The 6,505-nt window shown below is 33.2% G+C and overlaps 1 pseudogene; it reads right to left on the minus strand.

Moving 5' to 3' along the window:
* LOC113268248 (WASH complex subunit 3-like) overlaps positions 1 to 5,339 on the minus strand; it is a 29,745-nt pseudogene extending 24,406 nt beyond the window's left edge.
* Between the last annotated feature and the right edge of the window lie 1,166 nt (positions 5,340 to 6,505).

Raw genomic sequence — 6,505 nt, forward strand, 5'->3', positions numbered from 1 at the left:
TACTCATTATAATCACTGCATAGAATTTGGAACAAAAAATTACCAATGTTTAGGCCCTACCATAGATCAATTAAATCAGGGTATCTGGGAATGGAGCCCAGCTTGTTTAAAGCTCCTCAGTTGGTAGTGATGGATGCTGAAAATTGAAAGCTTATATTTTCAACAGAAGATTCATTTCCTCTGTTCTCATATCTGTTGTCATTAGTTTACTTAATACTGTAGAATATATTGAAAAGGAGGTTAAGAAACACCAATTAAAAGATACAAGAATCACATGAAATCACAGGTGAACTCCATTTAACTTTTAAAGAGAGGTGGAAAGTCATTTTAATATTTCATTTCATAGTAAAAGATGGAAAGCCTCCCAATTCATTCCATAATAACAGTAGAAACTTAAAACCAACACTTGATTAAAATAATAATAATATCGAAATATAAAGTTTCAGTATTCAAATATAAAGTTTCAGTATTCAAAAATGAGACCCAGGACCTATGCAGACAAATTAAAAGAATTAAGCAGCAAGAAGACATCTAACCTAATTTTAACTGCCCTATTCAGGATAAATTCCATCATGGCCTTTCCTTCATTAATGGAGAAAGCAGCTGGGGAGAGCTGCACTTTAGAAATAACCTGATGGAAAGAAAGCTAAAACATTCTCCTGGTAACATTGGAACCTAGCCTGTGTAAAGCGCCTTAAAGTCATTTTATCTAATCCTACTTTTTCACATTTGCCATTAAAATTATTTCTTGGTAACCTTAGTTCCTCTTATTCATAATCATCCTGTGTTTCATTAAGATGGAATATTAATTATATGTCAACAAACAGAGATTTGCATTATGGGACTCTACCAGATAGCTGAAGTCTCCTTATAAATGAACAAAAGAACAAACAAGAACACGTACTTTTTCCTGTGTAAAATACTATTATTATTTTAAATCTACACTAATTAATCATTGCTCTAATTTTCCATCTGGTATTTCTTTCGCAAACCTACAAAATCAGTTTTGTGCCTTTCTCCTTTGATATTCACCAAAATGGTTCCCATGAAGGGACCCTCAGAATGTGAATTTCTACATAATACATGTCCGTCTACAACATATTCTAGGCATAAGGAGATAAGATAGAAACAGTGCCAAAAAAAGATACTTTGCAAAGTACCAAGGAAAGAACTGAACACAGAGTTGTCTTATTTAACAAATTACTCTAACCAGGCCTTGAACATAAACAAACAACGCTTATCTTTTCAGTGGGTTTCTGTGGTTTCTCAACACATAGAAAAATCACAATTATTTAATTCATGCCATCACTGAAACTTTGCAGTTTTTATTGTTTTTAGTATTATGAACCCTATAGTGAGAAGGTCCTTTTGGTTAGAATCGGCAAAGTGGGCAGATTTATGAACACAGTTAACCAGGTTTTTTGTGTGTATTGTCCAATCTCAATTCAGAGAAAATGTATCATTCTCAAAATATTCTCTACCATATTCAGTGTTGTCAACAACTTATCTAACTAATATGCCAATTTCCTCTTCTCTTTTAGTAATAATTCTATAGGTGACCTTTTCACATGCAAAAACTGTGGGTCTATTCAAAACAACCAGAAAGCAAAAACTGTACATAGGCCATGACACTCTCAGTCCTCATTACTATCAATGAGTATAAAGAGGGAAAGAGCTGACAAGTGTTATTATAGTAAAATGTTGCATAAGTATGAAAGTGAATGTCTATAGGGTCACAGACCTAAACAGATTCCTAACCACAGAGGCAAAATCTACTGAGGCAAATAATACCATGCAAATCTTTTTCTATGGCTTATCTCCTAACATTCCAGCATATTTTAAAACATATGAAAGGTTGTGTTATAGGAATGAAATTGAATGAGTCAAGAACCAGTAAGCTCAAAAATGTATGTTTGAATTATTCTTGGTTGTGTAGCCACAGACTGTGGTAAGCTAGAGAACAAATACGAATGGATTCACAAATACCTTCTTGATTTGAGGAGGGATAATGCAGCATTGAGTTATGGAGCAGTAATAAAAGAGCAGATTAGATAAACTAGTCTAGAATATCTGCATTTATGGATATTATTCTATTTGATCCAGCCTTGTAAGGATTCATGCAATTCCCATTAGGTGCAAAGGGAAATGCATAAAGAACTGAAGCATTTGTTTACCTTATGATTAAACATCACATCAACAGTATTTTTTAATCTCTGAGTGCAATGAGTTCCATTAGGTATGCTATCAAACACCCTAACTTGATTATTCCCTTGGCCCTCACAGGTGGCAGTGGCATTGTTGTCATAAGGTGGAACATGGGAAAAAGAGATGGCCGACACTTGAGGCTCATAAATGGAGAAATGAAAAGGCTGTGGTTGCTGGAGACACAAAGAAACTGAGGAGTCAAGAAACTAGAATATCGGGAGGGAAGATCCATAAGGACAGAACTGGAAATGACACATAAGTCATACAGATCAGTTCTTCAGCAAGTTTTTGAAGATAAATACAAAAGGGGAATGAATCAGTAATGTCAATATCTCAGTAGCAAGGGCCCCAAACCATGAAAAATCAGGGCAGAGATATATTGGTTGGATGATTACAAGATAAACAAAATGAATGACAGCGGTGTTACAAAGCAAAGGGAAGATGATTTAGAAACACATAGTTTAAAGTGTGTTTATACCCATGAAGTGATATATACTATTACTTGAGAGTGGACTTAGCATAAATGTAATGTATATTATAAACAAACATTTAATTTGTATACATTATAAAATATATTGTATAATATTCATTATATAATATATATGCCACATATTCTGTAAACGTGTATTGTAGAAATATACATATTATTTATAATTATATATTATTATATAGGTACACATTAATGTAAATATATTTAATTTGTAGATGTTATAAATGCTTATTGTACAGTTGTAAATGTATACTGCAAAACCTAGGGCAACCACTAAAAATTTTTTAGAAGTATAATTAATATGCTAACAAAGGTGAGAAAATTCAAGCATATAAAATGCACAATTAAAACTGGAGAAGGCATAATAAGAGGGGAAAAAGAAATTACTAGTACAATGAATAGTGAATGATTACAAAAATGGTAGATAGTAAATCAACTCTATCAAAATCACTTAAATGTGATTGGTCTAAACACACCAACTAAAATACATAGACTATCAGAGCTGATTTAAAAAAATATCCAAATACATGTTGTCTATAAGAAACCCACTTTAAAATAAAGACGTAGGAGGGCACTTGGGTGGCTCAGTTGGTTAAGCAGCCATCTCTGGATTTCAGCTCAGGTCATGATCTTGGGGTTGTGGGATTGAGCCTCCCATTGGGCTCCATGCTTAGCACAGAGTCTGCTTGTCCTTCTCCCTATGCTCCTCCCCCCAGCTAACTGATTCTCTTGCATGAGCTCTCTGTCTAGACTGGATGAATAAAATCTTTAAAAATACATACATACATACATAAAGACATAGTTATGTTGACAATAAACAGATGAAGAAATATGTACCATGATATCATTCATCAAACAGCCTATTAATTACAAAGGAGATTTCAAAAAACAAGGAAAACACTCAGGGATAAAGAGGCATTACATAATGATAAAAAGTCAATTCTATAAGAATACGTACCAATCCTTAACTTATATGCTCCTAAAATAAGAACATCAAAATATGTGAGGAAAAATCTCATACAAATGCTAAGAGAAATAGATAAATCTATTCTTATAGTTTGAGATTTTAGCAGTTCTCTTTTCTATTGGCAGATGAAGCAGGCAGAAAATCATTAAGGATATAGTTGCCTTGTATAGTATCATCAATCAACCTGATTTATTTGACATTTATAGGATATCTATCCAATGACATTACAATACACATTATTCTCAAGTTCATACAGAACATTCAGCAAGACAGACCACATTCTGGGCCATAAAACACACCTAAATTAATTCAAAAGAATAGAAATCATAAAAAAATATATGATAGACCATAGTGGTATTACACTAGAAATCAATAAAAAGAAAGACAGGAGGTAAACCCAAAATATCTGGAGATTAAACCACAGACTACTAAATCAAGCATGGGTCAAAGGAGAAGTCTCAGGAGGAATTTTAAAATACTTTGAAATTAATGAAAATAAAACTTAAAATTTGTTAGATGCAGTGGAAACAGTGCTTAGAAGGAATTTTAGAGCATTACATGGTATTAGTAGAAAAAATAATTCTAAAATCAATAATCTAAGCCTCCATAAAACTAGAAGTGTTTTCAACTTAAAGCTAACAAAATAATTTAAAAAATTAGAGCACTTAAGTCAATAAAATTGAAAATAACGTAAAAATCAATGCAGAAAATCAACAAAAGGTGGTTTTTTGAAAAAGTGAATATAACTGATAAGTCTGTATCTGGGTTAAATGAGAAAAAAAAAGAGAAAATAAAAATTACTACTATTAGAAATGAGACATCATCACTACTGATCCCACAGTCCTCAAAAGTGTAATAAAGGTATAGTATGAACAACTCTACGTTCACAAATCTAATAACTGAGTTGAAATGGATCAATTCCTTGAAAGACACAAATTCCTAAAACTTATACAAGGAGAAATAGATCATCTGAGTAGAGCTATTATCTGTTAAAGATACTGAATCAGTAATTAATAACCTCACAAAAAAGATATTATTAAACTCAAGTGATTTCACATGTAAATTGTATCAAGAACCTAAGAAAGAATATATGATACCATGTACTTGTCAAAACCCAGAGAATTTTACAGCACAATGAATGAGCCTTCATGTATGCATATTAAAAATACATTTTTAGGAGTTTGGAAATCCCAGGAAAAAATGCAGACTGTGAAAAGTGCACCTAACCGTATTACAAATGTATGAAACAATCTCACTGAAGGTAATGGCGGGGGCAGGGAGGGAGGAGGTGCTGACCTAAGTAATATTGGAATGAGCGAACTCTGTAAGATGAAAGGCAAAAGAACTGTACTTTAGCTGATAAAAAGGTTTCCCAGGGGGTTATCGGTTAACAATTCTGCTGCTGTTATTCAAGTTTATGGAAATATAACAATTAAATGGATGGCAAAAGGTGGCAGCCAGGTTTCACATTTTTTGGAGTTGAAGTTTAAAGATAAGCATGGGAGGAAATAAAAGTGATCCATGAAAATAAATTAGAGTTGGACACACCAGTATGGACCTATGTTTAGTTTATTATATATAGATTGTTAAATATAGGAATGTTTATAGATATGTCTACATACACATACAATCTTTGATTACCTGAGAAATAAATGACACCCTTGTAGCAATGAGCATGCTCGGTGTCTAGATATTGGTTTTTGATACCATTCTCCAATAATAGAAACAAGGACTCCTTGGAGAAATGGCTAACTCTAGGACTGGGGCAGGAAATATATAAGATGAGCCTGAAGTATGTGCCAGCACATAAGGAAGTGTTCGAAAAACCAAAAATCCCACTTTAATGAGGGTATGTCAAAGGTACACAGGAACCAAGGGAAAGAGCTCCCAATGGCCAACACTATAAAAATCTGACAAATAAAATAGAATTGTGTTGAAATATAACGCAGAGTATAAAATAAGCACTCCTGAGTTGATACTTCTATAAATAAATTACTGAATAAATAAGTGAAGAAGAGACAAATATCCCATGTAGAAAAATTCCAAATTATCTACATAGATACTCTACCCTCAAGGATGGGGAACATAATACCATGCTTTAGGTATGGACTGCGCTTGGAGATTCTCTTACAAAGAGTACAATATGGAATGGGGGGGGGGAATACACGGGAGAGCTCTCAGCCATGGTGATCAAGGCCAATATCAACAGTCATAAATCACATTGATAGTACATATACTTGGTGAAGTTACACTTTGTTTCTGTGGTCTTCCTCCCAATAATCCATAACACCAGTTTTACCATAAGAAAAACATCAAACAAATTCTAATAGTGGGGCAATCCACAAAATACCTGACACACTGTCCTCCAAACTATCAAGGCCATCAAAAATCAAGGAAAGCCTGGGAAATGAAAGAGACATGTCCTAAGGAGGCACTGACAACTAAATGTCACATGGTATTCTAGATAGGATGCTGTAACAGAAGAGGGACATTGGATAAAAACAAAGGGAATCTAAGTGAACTAGGGATATTGTTTAACAATCATGTATCAATATTGCTTCATTAGTTGTTAATAAATATCCTAATCTAAGATGTTAATGATAGGAGAGACTGGGGGTTGGATATAAGACAACTCTCCTCTCAAATTTCTGTAAATCTAAAACTGTTCTAAAAGATAAAAATTTATTAAAAAGCAAAAAAAAAGTGGAAACAAAGCAAAAGGAATGAAGTACAGACACATGCTACAACCTGGATGAACCTTGAAAATAGGAAATCAAGCCAGTCACAGAAAGCCACATAAGGTATGATTACATTTATTTATTTATTTATTTATTTATTTATTT

This window comes from Ursus arctos, unplaced genomic scaffold, assembly GCF_023065955.2.
Source record: "Ursus arctos isolate Adak ecotype North America unplaced genomic scaffold, UrsArc2.0 scaffold_8, whole genome shotgun sequence".
Lineage (NCBI taxonomy): Eukaryota > Metazoa > Chordata > Mammalia > Carnivora > Ursidae > Ursus > Ursus arctos.